Raw genomic sequence first — 23,654 nt, 5'->3', positions numbered from 1 at the left:
TCTCTTTTCTAGGGTACCTTACTCTCAGCTTCGGTAACGGGCAGTGCGGGCGGCGCTCACTCTCTGACGTCACGTGCCTGCTCATTCCACTAGGCGGCACACGCGCGTGATGTCAGTGAGTGAGCGCCGCCCGCACTACCTGTTACCGGAGCTGAGAGTAAGGTACCCTAGTAAAGAGATGAGCGCTGATTTAAAGTTAAAGTTACGGATTACAGTTAATAAATGTATACTCCTCTGAGTGGTGGGGCCCTGTATATTCTAACCCCTAGGCAAGCGTCCCCGTCAACATGGGAACGCCTGGGGGTTAGAATATACCATCGGATCTGAGTATACCCGGCGTATAAGACTACCCCCGACTTTTGAAAATAATTTCTAGTGTTAGAAAGTCGTCTTATACACCGGCATATACGGTATATATATACACTGCTCAAAAAAATAAAGGGAACACTTAAAAAACACAATCTAACTCCAAGTCAATCACACTTCTGTGAAATCAAACTGTCCACTTAGGAAGCAACACTGAGTGACAATCAATTTTACATGCTGTTGTGCAAATGGGATAGACAACAGGTGGAAATTATAGGCAATTAGCAAGACCCCCCCCCCCCCAATAAAGGAGTGGTTCTGCAGGTGGTGACCACAGACCACTTCTCTGTTCCTATGCTTCCTGGCTGATGTTTTGGTCACTTTTAAATGCTGGCGGTGCTTTCACTCTAGTGGTAGCATGAGACGGAGTCTACAACCCACACAAGTGGCTCAGGTAGTGCAGCTTATCCAGGATGGCACATCAATGCGAGCTGTGGCAAGAAGGTTTGCTGTGTCTGTCAGCGTAGTGTTCAGAGCATGGAGGCGCTACCAGGAGACAGGCCAGTACATCAGGAGACGTGGAGGAGGCCGTAGGAGGGCAACAACCCAGCAGCAGGACCGCTACCTCCGCCTTTGTGCAAGAAGGAACAGGAGGAGCACTGCCAGAGCCCTGCAAAATGACCTCCAGCAGGCCACAAATGTGCATGTGTCTGCTCAAACGGTCAGAAACAGACTCCATGAGGGTGATATGAGGGCCCGACGTCCACAGGTGGGGGTTGTGCTTACAGCCCAACACCGTGCAGGACGCTTGGCATTTGCCAGAGAACACCAAGATTGGCAAATTTGCCACTGGCGCCCTGTGCTCTTCACAGATGAAAGCAGGTTCACACTGAGCACATGTGACAGACGTGACAGAATCTGGAGACGCCGTGGAGAACGTTCTGCTGCCTGCAACATCCTCCAGCATGAACAGTTTGGCATTGGGTCAGTAATGGTGTGGGGTGGCATTTCTTTGGAGGGCGCACAGCCCTCCATGTGCTCGCCAGAGGTAGCCTGACTGTCATTAGGTACCCAGATGAGATCCTCAGACCCCTTGTGAGACCATATGCTGGTGCGGTTGGCCCTGGGTTCCTCCTAATGCAAGACAATGCTAGACCTCATGTGGCTGGAGTGTGTCAGCAGTTCCTGCAAGACGAAGGCATTGATGCTGTGGACTGGCCCGCCCGTTCCCCAGACCTGAATCCAATTGAGCACATCTGGGACATCATGTCTCGCTCTAACCACCAACGTCACGTTGCACCAGAGACTGTCCAGGAGTTGGCAGATGCTTTAGTCCAGGTCTGGGAGGAGATCCCTCAGGAGACCGTCCGCCACCTCATCAGGAGCATGCACAGGCATTGTAGGGAGGTCATACAGGCACGTGGAGGCCACACACACTACTGAGCCTCATTTTGACTTGTTTTAAGGACATTACATCAAAGTTGGATCAGCCTGTAGTGTGTCTTTCCACTTTAATTTTGAGTGTGACTCCAAATCCAGACCTCCATGGGTTGAAAAATTTGATTTCCATTTTTTTATTTTTGTGTGATTTTGTTGTCAGCACATTCAACTATGTAAATAACAAAGTATTTCAGAAGAATATTTAATTAACTCAGATCTAGGATGTGTTATTTTTGTGTTCCCTTTATTTTTTTGAGCAGTGTATATATATATATATACCAGAAATAGGACAGCACTCCAAGACTTGAAAAAACTGTGTCTTTATTCACCCATGTGAAGCAGTAGCGATGTTTCAGCTCACAACTGAGCCTTTCTCAAGCAAAGGCTCAGTTGTGAGCTGAAACGTCGCTACTGCTTCACATGGGTGAATAAAGACACAGTTTTATCAAGTCTTGGAGTGCTGTCCTATTTCTGGTATATATTAAGGGTGAAGCTCATTTCCTTGGACGTTGCACCTGAGCCAGTTTACTGGTGCCGCCGAATTTTCTTTTTTATATATATATATATATATATATATATATATATATAGCGGCATGTGTCAAAGAATATATGTAAATAAAAAAAACAATGAGATTAATAAATGTAGTGAATAGTGTGTTTACTGTGTCCAAAAATCTAAGTTTAGGTAATTGTATGGGCAAATATTCATTTTTACGAGTGAAATAAGAAAATGAGATGAGGTAGTGTAGTATATTAAAATCTGGTTTATTTTTTTAGTTGTCCAAAAAAGGGACTTCTGTATTCTCTACTTCTTGTTCATTTGTTTTCTAATAATGTTAAACATTGAAGATGAGTATAGGGGCGGATGCCTCCAACGGAGGGGAGATCGAGGTGCTGGTAACACAGCCGAACCTCGAAGTCCCATCCATGAGAGGCACCCACCCCAGATCTATAAAAATCCAAAAAGTTCAATTTCCGCATTGAGTCCATTCGGGATTAATGTGTCAAATTCGAAAATCCTTCTCGATTCGTTTATCGACAGAACTCTGGGAAGTAGGGATCACCAACAATGCCATGCATGCAGCCAATCAGCAGCCAGCTAGCCCTGTGATGTCACAGCCCTATAAATAGCCTCAGCCATCTTGGATTCAGTCATTTTCCAGTGTACTTAGTGCAGATTGAGATGTCAGCAGGCGCAAGGGAAGTGCTAGGAAAGACTTGAACATTTTTATTTTGCTGAATAGAAGTTCAGGGAAAGATCATTAGAAGTGTAGGGAAAGTACCGTATATTGTTCCACACTATAAAAAGAGAACAGGGTCCAATAGGGGAGTGTACAGCCTGGGTAATAGGAGCAATGCTATTACACCTTGCTGTACTGACTGCGGATCCTAATTGCCATTATACTGCTGTTTCAGGTTTAAAATAACTGATACCTCTGTAATTCCAGCAAACCGTTCTCTTTATTGGGGTGCCAGTGCTGTTTGATACAGACATTAACAGGGTGTATTACTAGGAAATATTTATATGGCTTATTAGCCCTTGTGCGGTGCAGTTATATGTTCTAAAGCCTTTTTTGGGGTGTATTAGTGGAAAGAAGGGCTTATTAGCCGTTGTGTGGTGAAGTGAGAAAATTACAGCCTTTTTTGGCGTGTATTAGTGGAAAACAAAAAGTATTATTTGTCGTTCAGCACTGCAGTTATATGTTCTAAAGCCTTTTTTGGGGTGTATTAGTGGAAGAAAGGGCTTATTAGCCGTTCAGCTGTGCAGTTATATGTTCTAAAGCCTTCTTTGGGGTGTATTATTGGAAAAAAAAGGGCTTATTAGCCGTTGTGAAGTCAGAAAATTACAGCTTTTTTTGGCGTGTATTAGTGGAAAACAAAAAGTATTATTTGTCGTTCACTGGTTCTAAAGCCTTTTTTGGTGTGTAAAAGTTAAAAAATAAGGGGTTATTAGCTGTTCAGCGGTGCAGTTATATGTTTTAAAGCTTTTTTGGGGGTGTATCAGTGGAAAAAAAGGGGCTTATTAGCCGTTGTGTGGTGAAGTGAGAAAATTAAAGTCCTTTTTCGCATGTATTAATTTCCTTTTTATTTACTTATTTGATCTAACAGTATGTCAGACAGAGCCCTGCACAGGGGAGGGGCACAAATGTAAATGTTTCTGGCGCAGGCACAGGTCGCAGCAGAGTAAGGGGGCGTGGCAGCAAGGGTCACGTCGATAGGCCTGAGCTCCCAGTGTCAGCTAGCGGCAGTATCTTGACCAGCAACCCAGCAGCTCTTGATTGGTTGACTCGATCTTCGACTTCATCACAAGTGACTTCAGACACCCCCAGCCAAGAGTCAGTTGGTTCGTCAGACACAACCCCTAGTTGGCATGGCTCGGGATCAGGCCCTGTGCCCTCACCTGTACTCAACCTGCCTCTGTCCTTTTTTGTTCCCTCAGCCAGAGAAGTTCTGTATGCTGTGGGCTCAGCTCCACTATACAGCGAGGAAGAGCTGCTAGAGGAGAGTCAGCAGCTACTATCCAACCAAGATTCGGAAGAGACATCAGCCGCTTCCTCTGGTAGGCGGGAAAATAGTGTTGAGGAGAGTGGTGTGGGAGCTGGTGTGAGCGGTCAGGCTCCTGGCTCAGAGACCGTTGAGGAGGACATCAGTGACGCGCAGACAGTACTCGATGATGTTGCCAATCACAATTGGGAGCCGGGTGATGAAGGGGCTTCATCATCATCGGAGAAGAGGGTGGCAGCTTGAGCATGAGGCAGCGACGGAGCCAGGAAGTCGGTAGCATGGACGGGGTCAGCAGGGTGGCAGCAGTGGGAGGTCAGGAGTAGAGTTGAGTTCAGGTTCGTACCGAACTTTAGGGTTTTCGGCACCCGGACCCGAACCCGAACATTTACGTAAAAGTTTGGGTTCGGTGTCCGGACATTTTTATGGCGCTTTTTGAAAGGCTGCACAGCAGCCAATCAACAAGCACCATACTACTTGCCCCAAAAGACCATCACAGCCATGCCTACTATTGGCATGGCTGTGATTGGCCAACTGCAGCATGTAACCCAGCCTCTATTTAAGCTAGAGTCACGTAGCGCCGCCCGTCACTCTGCTCTGATTAGTGTAGGTAGAGCCTGCAGCTGCTGTGAGGGAGAGATCAGGGAGAAATCTTATCAAGAACTGGTTTATGTACTCGGCGATCTACAGCAAAAGCGTTTTGTGGGTGCAGTGCACAATTTTTTTAAGCCTGCCCTGAGCCAACTACTGCTGAAAACAAATATCAATACATGATCGGCAGCCATTTTATGCAACGATAGTGCACCAGCACAGGCTATCTGCAAGTCCAGAAATATAGCTTGCATAAGTGACTGTCACATTTAGGCCATAAATACGGTTTTGGCATACTGGGGTGAAAAAAGCCTCTCATATACTGCACATCTGGGATTACACGTGCATAAGTGACTGTCACATTTAGGAGAGAAATACAGCTTTTTGGTTAGGGTGAAAAAACCCTCTAATATACTGCACATCTGGGATTACATATGCATAAGTGACTGTCACATTTAGGACAGAAATACAGCTTTTTGGTTAGGGTGAAAAACCCTCTAATATACTGCACATCTGGGATTACACATGCATGAGTGACTGTCACATTTAGGCCATAAATAAGGTTTTGGCATACTGGGGTGAAAAAAGCCTCTCATATTCTGCACATCTGGGATTACACGTGCATAAGTGACTGTCACATTTAGGCCATAAATACGGCTTTGGCATACTGGGGTGAAAAAAGTCTCTCATATACTGCACATCTGGGATTACACGTGCATAAGTGACTGTCACATTTAGGACAGAAATACAGCTTTTTGGTTAGGGTGAAAAAAAACTCTAATATACTGCACATCTGGGATTACACATGCATAAGTGACTGTCACATTTAGGCCATAAATACGGTTTTGGCATACTGGGGTGAAAAAAGCCTCTCATATACTGCACATCTGGGATTACACGTGCATAAGTGACTGTCACATTTAGGACAGAAATACAGCTTTTTGGTTAGGGTGAAAAAACCCTCTAATATACTGCACATCTGGGATTACATATGCATAAGTGACTGTCACATTTAGGACAGAAATACAGCTTTTTGGTTAGGGTGAAAAACCCTCTAATATACTGCACATCTGGGATTACACATGCATGAGTGACTGTCACATTTAGGCCATAAATAAGGTTTTGGCATACTGGGGTGAAAAAAGCCTCTCATATTCTGCACATCTGGGATTACACGTGCATAAGTGACTGTCACATTTAGGCCATAAATACGGCTTTGGCATACTGGGGTGAAAAAAGCCTCTCATATACTGCACATCTGGGATTACACGTGCATAAGTGACTGTCACATTTAGGACAGAAATACAGCTTTTTGGTTAGGGTGAAAAAACCCTCTAATATACTGCACATCTGGGATTACATGTGCATAAGTGACTGTCACATTTAGGACAGAAATACAGCTTTTTGGATAGGGTGAAAAAACCCTCTAATATACTGCACATCTGGGATTTGACAAGCATAAATGACTGCGACATTTAGGCTAGAAATACGGCTTTTTGGTTAATGGGGTGAAAAAAGCCTCTAATATACTTCACATCTGTGATTACACGTGTATAGGTGACTGTCACATTTAGGCCACAAATAAGGCTTTTAGGATACTGGGGTGAAAAATCCCTCTGATATACTGCGCATCTGGGATTACACTTGCATAGGTGACTGTCACATTTTGGCCACAAATACGGCTGTCATGTAGAGTTAAAAAAAAAAAACTGTGCAATACCCTACATCAGGGTTTATATTGGCGGTTTATTATTTTTAACAGACTTAACCACTTTTTACTTTGCTTTGTGAACGCTAACTATGAGGCAAACATATAATAAGGGACGCGGTCATGGTGGTGGTGTTGGTGGAGCCTCTGGTGCAGGGAGAGGACGTGGCCGTTCTGCCACAGCTACACGTCCTACTGAACCTACTACCTCAGATCCAAGTAGCCGCCAGAATCTACAGCGATATTTGATTGGGCCTAATGCCGTTCTAAGGATGGTAAGGCCTGAGCAAGTACAGGCACTAGTCAATTGGGTGGCCGACAGTGGATCCAGTATGTTCACATTATCTCCCACCCAGTCTTCTGCAGAAAGCGCACAGGTGGCACCTGAAACCCATGCCCATCAGTCTGTCACATCACCCCCGTGCATATCGGGGAACCTGTCTGAGCCTCAAGTAATGCAGCAGTCTCTTATGCTGTTTGAAGACTCTGCTGGTCATGCCACTGACTTTCAGAGTTTGGAGGAAGAGGCAGTGGTGAGACCGAGCCAACAGCGTAGCAAAAGCGGGAGCAGGGTGCAAAAGCAGAGCAGCCGTCGCGCAAAACAGTTCGCCTGCTACTGGCCACCGTCAACAGGGACCGAGCACACCAAAGGCAGCTTCAAGGAGTTCCCTGGCATGGCACTTCTTCACACAATGTGCTGACGACAAGACCCGACCTGGTTTGCACTCTGTGCCATCAGAGCCTGAAGCGAGGCATTAACGTTCTGAACCTTAGCACAACCTGCATGACCAGGCATCTACATGCGAGACACGGGCTGCAGTGGAGTAAGCACCTTCAAAACCAAGAAAGGGCTCAGGCCCCTCCTGCTCCCTCTTCTGCTGCTGCCTCGGCCTCTTCCTCCGCCTCTGGAGGAACGTTGTCACCTGCCGCCCAGCAAACAGAGGATGTGCCACCAACAACACCACCCCCGTCACCAATCATCTCCACCATGTCACACGGCAGCGTTCAGCTCTCCATCTCACAAACCTTTCAGAGAAAGCGTAAATTCCCACCTAGCCACCCTCGATCCCTGGCCCTGAATGCCAGCATTTCTAAACTGCTGGCCTTTGAAATGCTGTCATTCAGGCTGGTCGAGACGGACAGCTTCAAACAGCTCATGTCGCTTGCTTTCCCACAGTACGTCGTTCCCAGCCGCCACTACTTCTCCAGGAGAGCCGTGCCCTTCCTGCACAACCAAGTATCGGATAAAATCAAGTGTGCACTGCGCAACGCCATCTGTGGCAAGGTCCACCTAACCACAGATACGTGGACCAGTAAGCACGGCCAGGGACGCTATATCTCCCTAACTGCACACTGGGTAAATGTAGTGGCGGCTGGACCCCAGGCGGAGAGCTGTTTGGCGCACGTCCTTCCACCGCCTCCTTTTCCTACTCGGCTTCCTCCTCCTCTACTACCACCTCCTCATCCGGTCAGCGACAGACCTTCACCATAAACTTCAGCACAGCCAGGGGTAAACATCAGCAGGCCATTCTGAAACTGATGTGTTTGGGGGACAGGCCCCACACCGCGCAGGAGTTGTGGCAGGGTATAGAACAACAGACCGACGAGTGGTAGCTGCCAGTGGGCCTCAAGCCCGGCCTGGTGGTGTGCGATAATGGGCAAAATCTCGTTGCAGCTCTGGGACTAGCCGGTTTGACGCACACCGCTTGCCTGGCGCATTTGCTGAATTTGGTGGTGCAGAAATTCATTCACAACTACCCCGACATGTCAGAGCTGCTGCATAAAGTGCGGGCCGTCTGTGCGTGCTTCCGGCGTTCTCATCCTGCCGCCGCTCGGCTGTCTGCTCTACAGCGTAACTTTGGCCTTCCCGCTCACCGCCTCATATGCAATGTGCCCACCAGGTGGAACTCCACCTTGCACATGCTGGAGAGACTGTGCGAGCAGCAGCAAGCCATAGTGGAGTTTCAGCTGCAGCACGACGGGTGAGTCGCACTGCGGAACAGCACCACTTCACCACCAATGACTGGGCCTCCATGCGAGACCTGTGTGCCCTGTTGCGCTATTTCTAGTACTCCACCAACAGGGCCAGTGGCGATGACGCTGTTATCAGCGTTACAATACCACTTTTATGTCTCCTTGAGAAAACACTTAGGGCGATAATGGAAGAGGATGTGGCCCAGGCTGAGGAGGAAGAAGAGGGGTCATCTCTAACACTTTCAGGCCAGTCTTTTAGAAGTGGCTCAGAAAGAGGATTTTTGAAACAGCAGAGGCCAGGTACAAATTTTGCCAGCCAGGGCCCACTACTGGAGGACGAGGAGGAGGATGAGGAGGAGGAGAAGGATGGGGATAAAGCATGTTTACAGCGGGGTGGTATCCAACGCAGCTCGGGCCCATCACTGGTGCGTGGCTGGGGGGATACGGAGGACGCAGATGATACGCCTCCCACAGAGGACAGCTTGTCCTTACCTCTGGGCAGCCTGGCACACATGAGCGACTACATGCTGCAGTGCCTGCGCAACGACTGCTGAGTTGCCCACATTTCAACGTGTGCTGACTACTGGGTGGCCACCCTGCTGGATCCCCGTTACAAAGACAATGTGCCCACCGTCCTTAATTCCCTCACTGGAGCGTGATTGGAAGATGTGCGACTACAGGCGCACGCTGGTAGACGCGCTCCTGAGAGCATTCCCGACTAACGCCGGGGGACAAGTGGAAGCACAAGGCGAAGGCAGGGGAGGAGGAAGAGGTCGCCAACGCAGCTGTGTCAGCACCAGCAACTCAGAAGGCAGGGTTAGCATGGCCGACATGTGGAAAAGCTTTGTCACCTCGCCACAACAACCGGACCCAACTGCAGATATGGAGCGTGTTAGCATGAGGCAGCATTTGAACAACATGGTAGAACAGTACCTGTGCACACGCCTCCACGTACTGACTGATGGTTCTGCCCCATCCAACTTCTGGGTCTCCAAATTGTCCACATGGCCAGAGCTTGCCCTGTATGCCTTGGAGGTTCTGGCCTGCCCTGTAGCCAGTGTACTCTCTGAACGTGTATTTAGCACGGCAGGAGGTGTCATTAACGACAGATGCAGCCGCCTGTCCACAGCCAATGTGGACAAGCTCACGTTCATTAAAATTAACCAGGCTTGGATCCCACAAGACTTGTCTGTACCTTGTGCAGAATAGACATTTATACCACCATCAAACATACATTCTTGTACTCAAGTCAAGTGCAATGGATCTTTGTTTTATTTTTTTTTATTTGTCGTAATATTTTGGGGGCTACCTACCCCAATAAAAAAATAAAAAACATTGTTGGCTACCTCCTCCTTCATTGCTGCCTCCACCTACTACACCACATTCACCACCTCCTCAACCTCCGATTCCAGGTTAATAATTTGTAATTTTTTGTTATTTTATTTCATTTTAAGTTATTTCCCTATCCACATTTGTTTGCAGAGCAGTTGACATGCTCTTAAGCACATTTTACAGCCTTTTACATCCCCCTAGCCTTTTCAAGGACTATTTTAGAGCCATTTTAATTTAAAAAAGTGCCAATTTTAGTGCCCTAAATTGAATAAAATCTTATTTTCAATTGTCGGGTGACATTTTTCCAAATTTGGCGTATAAAAACCCCTGCTGTGCCTGGGTGACAGGGGCCTAAATCTATCAAAATCCTCTGTTGTATTGCTGGGTGACATGAACCCCCTTTTGCCGTGAATTAACCCCTGCTGTGCCTGGCTGACAGGGGCCTAAATCTCTCAAAATCGTCTGTTCTATTGCTGGGTAACATGAACCCCCTTTTGCCGTAAATGAACCCCTGCTGTGCCTGGGTGACAGGGGTCTAAATCTCTCAAAATCCTCTGTTCTATTGCTGGGTGACATGAACCCCCTTTTGCCGTGAATGAAACCCTGCTGTCCCTGGGTGACAGGGGCCTAAATCTCTCAAAATCCTCAGTTCTATTGCTGGGTGACATGAACCCCCTTTTGTCGTGAATGAACCCCTGCTGTGCCTTGGTGACAGGGGCCTAAATCTCTCAAAATCGTCTGTTCTATTGCTGGTTGACAAGAACCTTCTTTTGCCTGCTGACAGAGAACTAAATTTAGTGAAAACATCTGTTACTGATCGGAAGATGCGCGACTACAAGCGCACGCTGATGATAGCATTCCCATCTGACAGCGGGGGCATAGTGGAAGCACAAGTGTGGAGCTATAAATACCGTCAAAGACAATATATGTCCTTTACGGCCCACTGGGTAAATGTGGTTCCTGCCCAGCCAAACTAGCAACTTGGCCAGGTGACGCCGCTTCCACCTCCACGTTCTCACGCCATTGGTCCTGCGACAATGTCCGCCTATGCCTCCTCATCCACCACCGTGTCCCCAGCCTCCACTGCAGGGACAATTCACAGTGCTGCTCTAGCATATCACAAGTGCAGGGCATGGTGGTGTCATGCTGTTCTACACCTTGTTTGCCTGGGCGAACGGACTCATACTGGAGAGGAACTGCTCCGTGTCCTTCATCAAGAAATTGAATCCTGGCTTTCTCTGAGAAAACTCAAAATTAGAGCCATGGTGACCGACAACAGGAAGAACATAGTGTCAGTGCTGCATCAAGGAGAGCTGAGCCATGTGCCCTGCATGGCGCCCGTGTTTAATCTGGTTGTCAAGCGGTTCCTGAAATCTTCCACCCATCTGCAAGACATCCTGAAAATGGCCAGGAAACTTTACATGCACTTTAGCCACTCGTACACTGCTAAGCACACCCTCCTTGAGCTGCAGCGGCAGAACGGAGTCCCCCAACATAGGCTGATATGCGACTTTCCACCAGTTTGAATTCCACCCTCCATATGTTGTACCGACTCTACAAACAGAGAAAGGCCATAAACGATTTCTTGATGATCTAAGCGGACAGGAATACTCCCCTGTGTAACTTCAACGTCAGCCAGTGGCAGCTCATGCGTGACACCTGCCGTTTGCTCAGGTCCTTTGAGGAGGCCACGTTATTGGTCAGTCGCCAGGACTACGGGATGAACAATGTGATTCCACTGCTTCAGATGCTGGTAAATCTGGCTGGTCAGGGGACTGGAGATGTGGCGCCTAGATCTCACTGCCACATGAGCCCTGCGGCGGATGAACTGGAGGAGGAGGAGGACATTGGAGCACAAGCAATGTGTAGTGAAATGGGTGGTTTTTCTACGCAGGTGACAAGAGAGGAGGAGCAGGAGCAGCCGGAGGAGCAAGAGGGAAGTCAAAAAGATGACCCAGGCACATCGTGGCAGTATGCAGTGGAGATGAAGGCAGGGAGTCCCTTTGAGTCACTTTCGCAAATGGCCCAATGCATACTCACTTGCTTGGGTAGTGACATCCGAATTGTCACCATTCGGCAGAGGGATGACTTCTGGCTCTCCACCTTGTTGGAACCTCTCTACTGGTCCAAAATAAGGGCCTTTTTTACACCCGCTGAGAGGGAGGACAAACTGTAATGCTATAGAGACATCCTATGTAGTCAGTTTGCCGCTGCCTATATGGCCATTGTCCATCCTCTCGCAGGCATGACCTGAAGGGCCCTCTGCACTCTCGTTACATTGCCATGGATGCTGTAGCAGGGGGGGGGGTAGGAGCAGTACCAGCTCCATTAGCAGCAGCTTGAGTTTAGAGTCGATGATGAGCAGGTTTCTTAACCTGCCTAGTGAAGAAACTAATCACCAGCACCAGCAGCTAGACCTGGGGCAGAACCTGAACCAGAAGGTGGTGGCATACTTGGACAGCACCCTGTCACCCCACATTGAAAATCCGCTAGACTAGTGGGCAGCCAAACTTGATTTGTGGCCCCAAAAGATTTGGCCTGCCCAGGCAGTAGTGTGGCATCAGAGTGGGTGTTTAGTGTGGCAGGGTCCATAGTTACCCCAAGAAGAACTCGCCTTTCCACCCAAAATGTGGAGAGACTGACCTTTGTCGAGATGAATCACGTGTGGATCAGCCAGGATTTCCTCCCACCAATGCCTGATGCATCAGATTCAATCATCCATGCTGCCTCACGAAAACCTTGACAAAAGAGACTGGTTTCTTCTGTTTACCTGCCTCAGCTACTATTCTTGTGCTGCCACCCGCCTGATGCCACACATCTGATGCCAAGTGCTCCTTCCTACACCCACCATCGTCAGCAAGTATTGGTATTGCCACCCACCTCCCCACTCTTTCACCGGGTCACTCTGTTGTCTCCTGAGGCTGTTGCCACCTCACCATTCAGGTCTCCTCATGCTGCTGCTGCCACCTCCACACTCTGTCATCGTGCCACTCTGTGGCCTCCTCATGCTGCTGCTGCTGTTGCTACCACCTCCGCACTATGTCACATTTCCACTCTGTGGCCTCCTCATGCTGCTTGTAACTCAACACTATGTCATCTTGCCACTCTTTGTCCTCCTCATTCTGCTGCTGACACCTCCACACTATGTCACCTTGCCAGTCTGTGGCCTCCTCATGGTGCTGCTGCTGCCACCTTACTATGTCACTTTGCCCATCTGTGGCCTCCTCATGCTGCTGCAAACTCAACACTATGTCACTGGGCCACTCTGTGGCCTCCTCATGCTGTTGTTGCTGCCACCTCCATACTATGTCACCTTGCCACTCTGTGGCCTCTTTATGCTGCTGTTAGGCGTTTACCTGGGTGGGCTTCCCAAGATAAAGCAAAGTCACAATTGAGGAAAGGAAATCCAACACCAGCTTTTGCCAAAACATAATTTTACTTAAACGTGGTAATGAACACAACCTAAAATGCTGGGAAAATAAGATACATTTACATACACCCGGCCTGAAGGCTGAGACCCTTGTGCTGCACAACACGGCACCCTCTGATGGATGCAGGAGGAAAATGCTGTAATTTACCTATTGGCGGGCACAACTAATCAGCCACACCTTACCTGTTATTACCCTAAAAGAGCAAGAATCAATGTATGGGTGTGCGGTATGGGCTAGCCTGTGGTGCAGCACAACATCTTACAATCTTAAATAGATCTACAGTATTCCCCCTCCCATAACTGGTCCTGTAGCATGTGCCTAAGTATTCCGTCTGAGCTAAACACCAGCCTGGTTTGAGTTTGTGGGGATTTATCAGTAGTGATGAGCGGCAGGGACTATATTTGAATTTGCGATATTTCACAAATATTTGGGCGAATATTCGTCATATAGCCGCGAATTCAAGATTATTTTCTTGATTGCGAAAAATCGGCAATGTAATATTCACGTAATGCGTGCAAAATACAGGCGTGGGTCACTTTTGCTACATTTTCCAAGCTGCTAGAAGTTTCCTAAGACTGGAGAAAATGGTTGGCATGGCAGAACATTAAAAATGGCTTTATATGCAGTTAGAGTGCTCCAATATATTTACAATTGCGATAATCGGCACTAATGATGCTAATATTTTGTGCGCAATACGTGAAACTTCACATTTTAGCAGGCCTGCATTTTACACTACCTAACACACTGCACTGCAACAGCTACACTATATCATGATATAACCTACACTGACTATCTCCCACTAACTATCTGCATTATATATATTAGCTATCTAACTATCTTTCTAATGTAGCGTGGAAAGCACAAAGCACAGCAATGACACTGCTGTCTCTCTCAGAACTTAAAAAAACTGTAGAAAATGGCTGCTGGGGGGGTTATTATATACTGTAGTAATGGGTAGGCAACTTTCCTATTGGTTGCTAGAGATGTTGCTAAGTTTAAAGAAATTGGCCTACAAGCAAGAAGGGAGGTTACTGATGAAAAAAAAATAAATTATATTGGAAATTACGAATATATATCACTATATTCTAAATATTTGCGAGTTCTTGAAGTGCCGAAATTCACAATTAATATTCGCTATTCTAATATTCTCGTACAACACTATTTATCAGCTCTCCAAGGTAAAATGTCCCTTTAAGTTATGGAGTCCTTGCAATAAACAGTATACAACTTGTGGCCTGACACAAACAGAAACCCTAGCTAACTAACTACAGGCCTGGTCTCAGTCTCTAGGCGCCAACACTGTAATGAGGTGCGTGCACAATCTTACCGACCCGGGTTTGCTTTGCATCCACTGGTGACTCTGAACAGAACAAATGTCTCTTTAACAAGCATGCGGTACCGCAGTGTATGCAGCTTTGTTCCTCTGCTCTCATCAGCGTTCCTGGCAGAAATCTTCCTTCCTCTGGACAGGATCAGGATCTTGGGCATGATCAGTTTCACTTCTCTGCAGCTCTGGTCACTCTCACACCTGGATGTCGTCTGATTCACTGCTCACACAGTCTCTCAGTGTCTATCACAGCATCCTTCTAAGATGGCTGCTGGCTTTCTCTCCAGACTTGTAAACTCCACCCCTCTCATAAATATGGAGATATATGTACAGTCTGTAGTTGTGTTCGGAGACAGCGGAATCTTGTGGCCAAACAGCAGAATGTCAATCTAAAACATTTAATTTAATCACACAGAGTTCAGACAAGGAGAGCTATTTCCCTATCTCACACTTCTGCCACCTTCACACTATGTCACATTGCCATTCGGTGGTCTCCTCATGCTGCTGCTACCTCAACACTATGTCATTGGGGCCACTCTGTTGACTTCTCAAGCTGTTCTCCCACCCTCCCCACTCCATGACTGGGACACTATTTTGCCTTTTTGGCCTGGTTGACATCATCATTTATTTGACCGTTCTTATGATCTGTCAGAAGGAAGGAAAAATGAGATGCACAACGGATTCTGTCGGTGTAGCAGCTGTAAGGCCTGTATGGTCCCATCAGAATTGGCTTATGATTTGGTAGCCAAAAGCAGGAGTGAGTACAAAACACAGAAGACATGCAAATATTCCATTCACGTGTCATCTCTGTTTTGGATCCACTTCAGTTTTTTGGGGATTTAGCAATACTGATGGATTACTGACCCAATGCTGACCGAGTGAAGGTGGATGCTCAACAGACAGGATCAGTTTTTTTGGGGTTATTGTTCTGATGGATCGGAGGAAGGGTACTGGTCTACTTTTAAAAGCGTTTAATAGAACAGGTTCTGTAGACATCTATGTGGAATCAGCTGTTTTAAAACAGCAGCTCTCCAGCTGTTGTAAAACTACAACTCCCACCATGCCCTGCTGTAGGCTGATAGCTATAGGTAGTCTGGGCATGCTGGAGATCCTCAGTTTGGCCATCCCTGGTGTAAAGGGAGTGCGCTCTTTCACGCTACAGTAGGATCTTGGGCCTCTGCATGGTTCTTTATACCTGGAGCTAACATCGACCTGTAAGGCTAAGTTCACACTTGAGTTATTTGGACAGTTTTGGCCCCGTAATTGACCAAATGAGTGAAGTGTGAAGTGATTTTTAGAGACGCCTGTCATGTCCATGTCATACTGACTCACAGTATTGTTTCACTACCATAGAAGACTCCCTTATAAGTGTTGTTGCAAGGCACAGTCTTCTACACCACTATAAAGGCTCTCTGCAGCCAGGAAATAGCTGTTTTTTAACACTATTCGCCGCAAAAAAATCTAATCGAATAGAATATTTTCGGAAAATTCGGCGAACCAGCCAAATCAAATTTTTGAGAAATTCGCTCATCTCTAATCATAATCATAATTATAATAACAAGGAATGTGTTTTCAGTTTATAGAGAGGAACTGAAAGTTCTGCTCGTGTCAATTTCTGTGGAAACTAAAGGAATAGATCAGTCATGAGAACATGAAAGTTCTATCATCTGGGGGGAAATGTACTTGAATTAGATGAGTGGTAAAGACATGAAGGTGTATATACTACGGTATATGTATGCATAACAGATAAATATGACTGAGGTATTATCAGGGGCGTAGCTAACGGCTCATGGGCCCTGGTGCAAGAGTTGAGCTTGGGCCCCCCTTCTCTCAGTGCGTTGTGTGTCTTCTTATGTGGCACAAGGGTCTCTGCACCCCCTATAGCTACGCCCATGGGTATTATGTAGATGTAATACAGGACAACTCTTCTTCTATTTATTTTCTTGGAATTTACTTCCCAGTAACTTTCAAGGTTTTATATCTGTACAGTACAGTTTACAGTTATCATTCTTCTTAAGCCTCCGCTATAAATTTTCATCAAATTGTAGAAGAAGAATATTTTATTGGACCTTTTCAGAAGACAGTCATCATTTGTTTCAATTCTCAAACAAACCAGATGTAGGATTCGGTTGGAAAGTAGCAATATCTGTCCTAGTTCTCAAGATGGACATAAATATTTCATGTGACATGTTACTGTGTCAAAAAGAAAAATTGACTTTTATCACAGTTATGTTACTGACAAGGAAGAAAATACAAAAGTAAAAAAAAAAAAGCACTTAAAGGAAAAACCTTAAAGAAATTAATTTGATTTTAATTCAGTTTAACTTTATAAAGGATGTTTATTGAAAAATGAATTATTCAGAATTTTGCAATGTAATAATAAATAATACAGTGTAATATATACTAAAAGATTACCTGCTCTGTTATTGTGACAAATCAGGATTCTTAGAATTCTTGGATGCTACTGTAGCGTGTTTCTCATTGGGCGAGCAGTCCCACCGCATGTGAACCACAGAAATATCGTGGCAGATATGGGGGAGCTGCTCAAACCCCAAACACTGTAGCGTGTTTCTCATTGGGGGAGCAGTCCCCCTAGAGAAACATGCTACAGTGTTTGGGGTTTGAGCAGTTCCCCCCATATTGGCCACTGCAATTCTGTGATTTTGTTTTATATGTATTGAATGTGCCTTCACCTGGCAATTGAACATTCCTTTGCACCTGGAAACCTCCATCACACGGTCTGATATGGGTGTGGCTTACAGTCTTGCTTTGTTCACATTGCACTGGCTGTCCTGCTAGGCGGTTGTGTGGAAGCCTGGCTGTGAGCTGGATTACATCACCTTCAGACCGTGTTCACACCACAGTTAGCGTAGTGGTAGGACTCCGTGCCATGCTGAGTGACCGTGACGTGGTGCATGATGGGCTCCGATATTTTCCTAACAGGAATATATTGGCAAAAGTCTCAGCTTTTAATATCTGCTTGTATGACCAGCTAGTATAGTCAGTGGCATATCCTTTTGGTGCGTTTTCTTCAGTGATTTATATAATTGTATTTTCATCCGCACAATGCTCTGGTCTGTGTAGGATGCTTTTGTGGTGCATGTGGACCGCACTGGCGTCCTCCTTTCTACGCATTAATTGCTCGGGATGGTCGTTTGCTGCGGTCCACATGCGGTGGGACTGCTCCCCCAATGAGAAACACGCTACAGTGTTTGGGGTTTGAGCAGCTCCCCCATATCTGCCACGATATTTCTGTGGTTCACATGCAGTGGGACTGCTCGCCCAATGAGAAACACACTACAGTGTTTGGGGTTTGAGCAGTTCCCCCCATATTGGCTACTGCAATTCTGTGATTCCCCCCTGATGCAACTCTAGAGTAGAAACTCCATAAAAGTGACCCCATCTAGGAAACTACACCCCTAAAGCTATTTAAAACTGATTTTACAAACATCGTTAACTCTTTAGGTGTTCCACAAGAATTAATGGAAAATAGAGATACAATTTCAAAATTTCACTTTTTTGGCAGATTTTCAATTTTAATAATTCTTTCCAGTTATAAAGCAAGGGTTAACAGCCAAACAAAACTCAATACTTATTGTCCGGATTCACTAGTTTACAGATACACCTCATATGTGGTTGTAAACTGCTGTACGGGCACAGAAGGAAAGGAATGCCATACGGTTTTTGGAAGGCAGATTTTGCTGGACTGGTTTTTTGACACCATGTCCCATTTGAAGCCCCCCTGATGCACCCCTAGAGTAGAAACTTCATAAAAGTGACCCCATCTAAGAAACTTCACCCTTTAAGGTATTCAAAACTGATTTTACAAACGTCGTTAACCCTTTAGGTGTTCCACAAGAGTTATTGGCAAATGGAGATGAAATTTCAGAATTTCAATTTTTTGCCAAATTTTCCATTTTAATCCATTTTTCCCAGTAACAAAGCAAGGGTTAACAGCCAAACAAAACTCAATATTTATTGCCCTGATTCTGTAGTTTACAGAAACACCCCATATGTTGTCGTAAAACTGCTGTACGGGCACACGGCAGGGCGCAGAAGGAAAGGAATGCCATACGGTTTTTGGAAGGCAGATTTTGCTGGACTGGTTTTTTTGACACCATGTCCAATTTGAAGCCCCCCTGATGCACCCCTAGAGTAGAAACTCTAAAAAAGTGACCCTATTTTAGAAACAACAGGATAGGGTGGAGGTTTTGTTGGTACTAGTTTAGGGTACATATGATTTTTGGTTGCTCTATATTACACTTTTTTTGAGGCAAGGTAACAAGAAATAGCTGTTTTGGCACAGTTTCTATTTTTTGTTATTTACAACATTCATCTGACAGGTTAGATCATGTGGTATTTTTATAGACCAGGTTGTAACGGACGCGGCGATACCTAATATGTATACTTTTTTTTATTTATGTAAGTTTTACACAATGATTTCTTTTTTGAAACAAAAAAAAATCATGTTTTAGTGTTTCCATAGTCTGAGACCCATAATTTTTTCAGTTTTTGGGTGATTACCTTGGGTAGGGTATTATTTTTGCAGGATAAGATGACGGTTTTATTGACACTATTTTGGGGTGTGTGTGACTTTTTGATCGCTTGCTATTACACTTTTTGTGATGTAAGGTGACAAAAAATGGCTTTTTTTATACCGTCTTTATTTTTAGTTTTTTACGGTATTCACCTGAGGGTTTAGGTCATGTGATATTTTTATAGAGCAAGTTATTACGGACGCCGCGATACCTAATATGTATACTTTTTTTTTATTTATGTAAGTTTTACACAATGATTTCTTTTTTGAAACAAAAAAAATCATGTTTTAGTGTTTCCATAGTCTGAGAGCCATAATTTTTTCAGTTTTTGGGTGATTACCTTGGGTAGGGTATAATTTTTGCAGGATAAGATGACGGTTTTATTGACACTATTTTGGGGTGTGTGTGACTTTTTGATCGCTTGCTATTACACTTTTTGTGATGTAAGGTGACAAAAAAATGGCTTTTTTTAAACCGTCTTTATTTTTATTTTTTTACAGTATTCACCTGAGGGTTTAGGTCATGTGATATTTTTATAGAGCAAGTTATTACGGACGCCGCGATACCTAATATGTATACTTTTTTTTTATTTATGTAAGTTTTACACAATGATTTCATTTTTGAAGCAAAAAAAATCATGTTTCAGTGTTTCCATAGTCTAAGAGTCATAATTTTTTCAGTTTTTGTGTGATTACCTTAGGTAGGGTATTATTTTTGCGGGATGTGATGACGGTTTTATTGGCACTATTTTGGGGAGTGTGTGACTTTTTGATCGCTTGCTATTACACTTTTTGTGATGTTAGGTGACAAAAAATGGTTTATTTAGCACAGTTTTTATTTAATTTTTTTTACGGTGTTCATCTGAGGGGTTAGGTCATGTGATATTTTTATAGAGCCGGTCGATATGGAAGCGGCGATATCTAATATGTATACTATTTTTATGTAAGTTTTACACAATAATATCATTTTTGAAACAAAAAAAAATCATGTTTTAGTTTTTGGGCGATTATCTTAGGTAGGGGCTAATTTTTTGCGGGATGAGGTGACGGTTAGATTGGTACTATTTTGGTGGGCAAACGCCTTTTTGATCGCTTGCTGTTGTACTTTTTGTGTTGTAAGGTGACAAAAAAATTGTTTATTTAGCACAGTTTTTATTTTTTATTTTCTATAGTGTTTATCTGAGAGGTTAGGTCATGTGATATGTTTATAGAGCTGGTCGATACGGACGCGGCAATACCCAATATGTATACTTTTTTTTTTTCCCTATTTTTTTTTACTGTATTTGGGGAAAATGACGTTTTTGTTTATTTTTTCTTGAAACTTTTAATTTTTTGGGGGGAAAACTTTATTTTTTCAACTTTTTTTTTTCACTTTATTTTTTGTCCCACTTTGGGATTTGAACTTTTGTGGGTCTAATCCATTTATAATGCATTCCAATACTTCTGTATTGGAATGCATTGGCTGTATGAGTAATACACTGTGTATTACTCATGCAGCTTCCTGCCTGTGAGATCCAGGGGGCTGGATCTCACAGGCTCGTCACCGGAAGGCAGTGCGATGCCTTCCTTAGGCATCGCGCTGCCTTCCATGCAATCGGGTCCCCCCTACAGCCGCATGGGGACCCGATGGCACCGCCCGCCGCCACCGCAACCGCAAGTAAAAGCCGCAAACCGCAGGTCTGAATTGACCTGCGGTTTGCGGCGATCGCCGACACGGGGAGGTCACGGGACCCCCCCGCGCATTTAGCCAAGGTGCCTGCTCAATGATTTGAGCAGGCACCTTGTTCCGATCACCGCCCGCCTGGCGGCGGTGATCGGAAATACACATAACGTACAGGACGTCATGTGTCCTTAAAGAGGACCTTTCACCTATTCTTACCCTATGAACTAAGTATACAGCCATGTGGAGCGGCGCCCGGGGATCTCACTGCACTTACTATTATCCCCAGGCGCCGCTCCGTTCTGCCGCTATGCCCTCCGGTATCTCCGTTCCCTAAGTTATAGTAGGCGGAGATACCAGTCCCTAAGTTATGGTAGGCGGAGTCTGCCCTAGCGCTGGCCAATCGCAGTGCAGAGCTCACAGCCTGTGAGGTTATTTTCTCCCAGGCTGTGAGCTCTGCAATGCGATTGGCCAGCGCTAGGGCAGACTCCGCCTACCATAACTTAGGGAACGGAGATACCGGAGGGCATAGCAGGAGAACGGAGCGGCGCCCGGGGATAATAGTAAGTGCAGTGAGATCCCCGGGCGCCGCTCCACATGGCTGTATACTTAGTTCATAGAGTAAGAATAGGTGAAAGGTCCTCTTTAAGTACCAGGACAACATGCCGTACCGGTACGTCATGTGTCCTGAAGAGGTTAAAATAGCCAAAATGGATCCGTCATGAACTCCATTGCTAGCCAATGGGGGGCAGATCTGTTTTCTATTGTGTTAGATTGTGTCTGAGAAAATGGATCCATCCCCATTGACTTGCATTGAGAACGGAACGGAATGCATTTTGGAGCATTCTGTTACGTTTTGTCACCATTTCTTTCAGGTATTGAGAATCTCAATATTGGAAAATATTAACACTAGTGTGAAAGTAGCCTTACTCATGATTGCATCAATTTAATAAAATTCAGCTACAATTTATGAAAAAAAATAATTCAAGGCTATGTACATCCTTAGAGGCAAATTCGTTTATGATTGCAATCTACATATTTTAAATTGGTCTTTACTACACATATGGAACACTTTGTTTTGTACAGGGCTGAGATGCTCTAATAGAGGGATCTAACTTTTCCCTCTGCTCTGTCAGCCAGCTAATCTGACGGGCTCTGCTCTCTGACATTATAAACACTCATTATTGAGTAAGAATGTGGCTTAAATATATGTCAATGACCTCTTAGTAAATTATAGATAAGGGTTATAAGATGACCAGCACAAAAAGTAAAAGTAAAAAATACATTCACATAGCTAGACAAACAGTTAATCCTTTATGACAGAAAGGCTTAATATTTTTAATAAAGACCAATTGAAAAAATGATTTTTAGCTGAAAAAGAGTAAAATTCAATCATAAAACAATTTGCCTCTGAAGGCATACATAGCCTTTAATTATTTATATATTTTTTTAAAAATTGTAGCAGAATTTGTCCCAATAATGAGAAATAAATAAATTATGGTATAAGGGATCATGGGCAGTGAAATAAAGCAGATTTTGGTAACTTGTATAATCCTGCACCTCCGGACGGTTGTCAGACAAAGCACTTTTTGGCAACGTTGCCAACCACACCAACAAAAAAGGGGAAGAAAATGCTGGATACAGTAGGTTTGTATATTACAGTTTAATTAGGTCATTTTTTTCCAAGTCCTTTTATGGCATCTTACAATCTCCAATCGTTTTATTCTGCTACAAATTGACCTCTAACAAATTGATTTTAACAACTTGTGATTTTAACAACTTATGATCGACAGGACTTTTTTCCATACTGCATAACGGAAAGCAGACTGATTCGTTAAGCTTGCCCATAGACTTCTATTAGGAGAGAGCAAACGGAATGCCTCTTAAAGGCTTTCGTTTTGAATTCCGTCTGGCCATTCCATTATATTCTGTTATAAACGGAACCTCTAACGGAATGGTATAACGCTAGTTCAAACCCATCCTTAAATGTAAACACTTTGAACCAACAAAAAAATTACAACTTCTCAAAATTATGAAATAGTGTTGGATACTTTAAATAAGTCATCATAAACTGGTGGATTAGTATTGAAACTATATGTTATATCCGATGTGTGTTGTTCAATCTATTTCACACCTTTTTGGTGTAGCTTGTTACATATACCTACCTTAATAAAAAAGTTTTTGAACCATAAATAAGTCATCATTAGTGATGAGCAAAGTATAAAAGAAATTTATTCAGCTACATTGTCGAATGTTACCCAAAAAATCAGCTTCGTAACGAATTACTTCGTCACAGAGTGCATTTCTTTGTAAGTAGTGTGTGCAATAACAGGGATCTGCTATTACGTCATGTTGTGCCTTTTCATAGGTAAATGCATTGATATCCAATTCATTCTAGTCAAGATGGATGTTCATTGCCTTTAAGAGCCCTGCTCGACTATATTTATAATTTTGTATGTCTTGAGTAGGCCAAAGTAAGGTCGTACAAAGGCAGGGGAGCACCCAGGAATTTTGTTTAGGGGGGGTCCGAAAGGCAAAAAAATGTGGCATGTGTAGTGCGTTGTGCTAATTCAATTTTTCAAAGCCCCCTTTATATTTAAAAATGCAGGGAAAGGGTGTAGTGTGTTGCGCTGATTCTTTTACTTGGCGATTCAAAAAGGCCCGCAGGAAAATGACAATGTGGCGCGCAAAGCGCGCCACAATTTTTTTGGGCCCCGCCCATTATTAAAAGCCCCTCCTACATATAATAGGCCACTCCCAACAAACACTGTACAGCTGACATTCTATAGTTGCGGCCTGTCTCTACACATCATACGGAGAGGGGAGGGTCTGTCCTGGCTGCACTG

Source organism: Bufo bufo, chromosome 8, assembly GCF_905171765.1.
Source record: "Bufo bufo chromosome 8, aBufBuf1.1, whole genome shotgun sequence".
Lineage (NCBI taxonomy): Eukaryota > Metazoa > Chordata > Amphibia > Anura > Bufonidae > Bufo > Bufo bufo.
The sequence above is the reverse complement of the archived record's forward strand: the minus strand, read 5'-3'. Positions refer to the sequence as shown.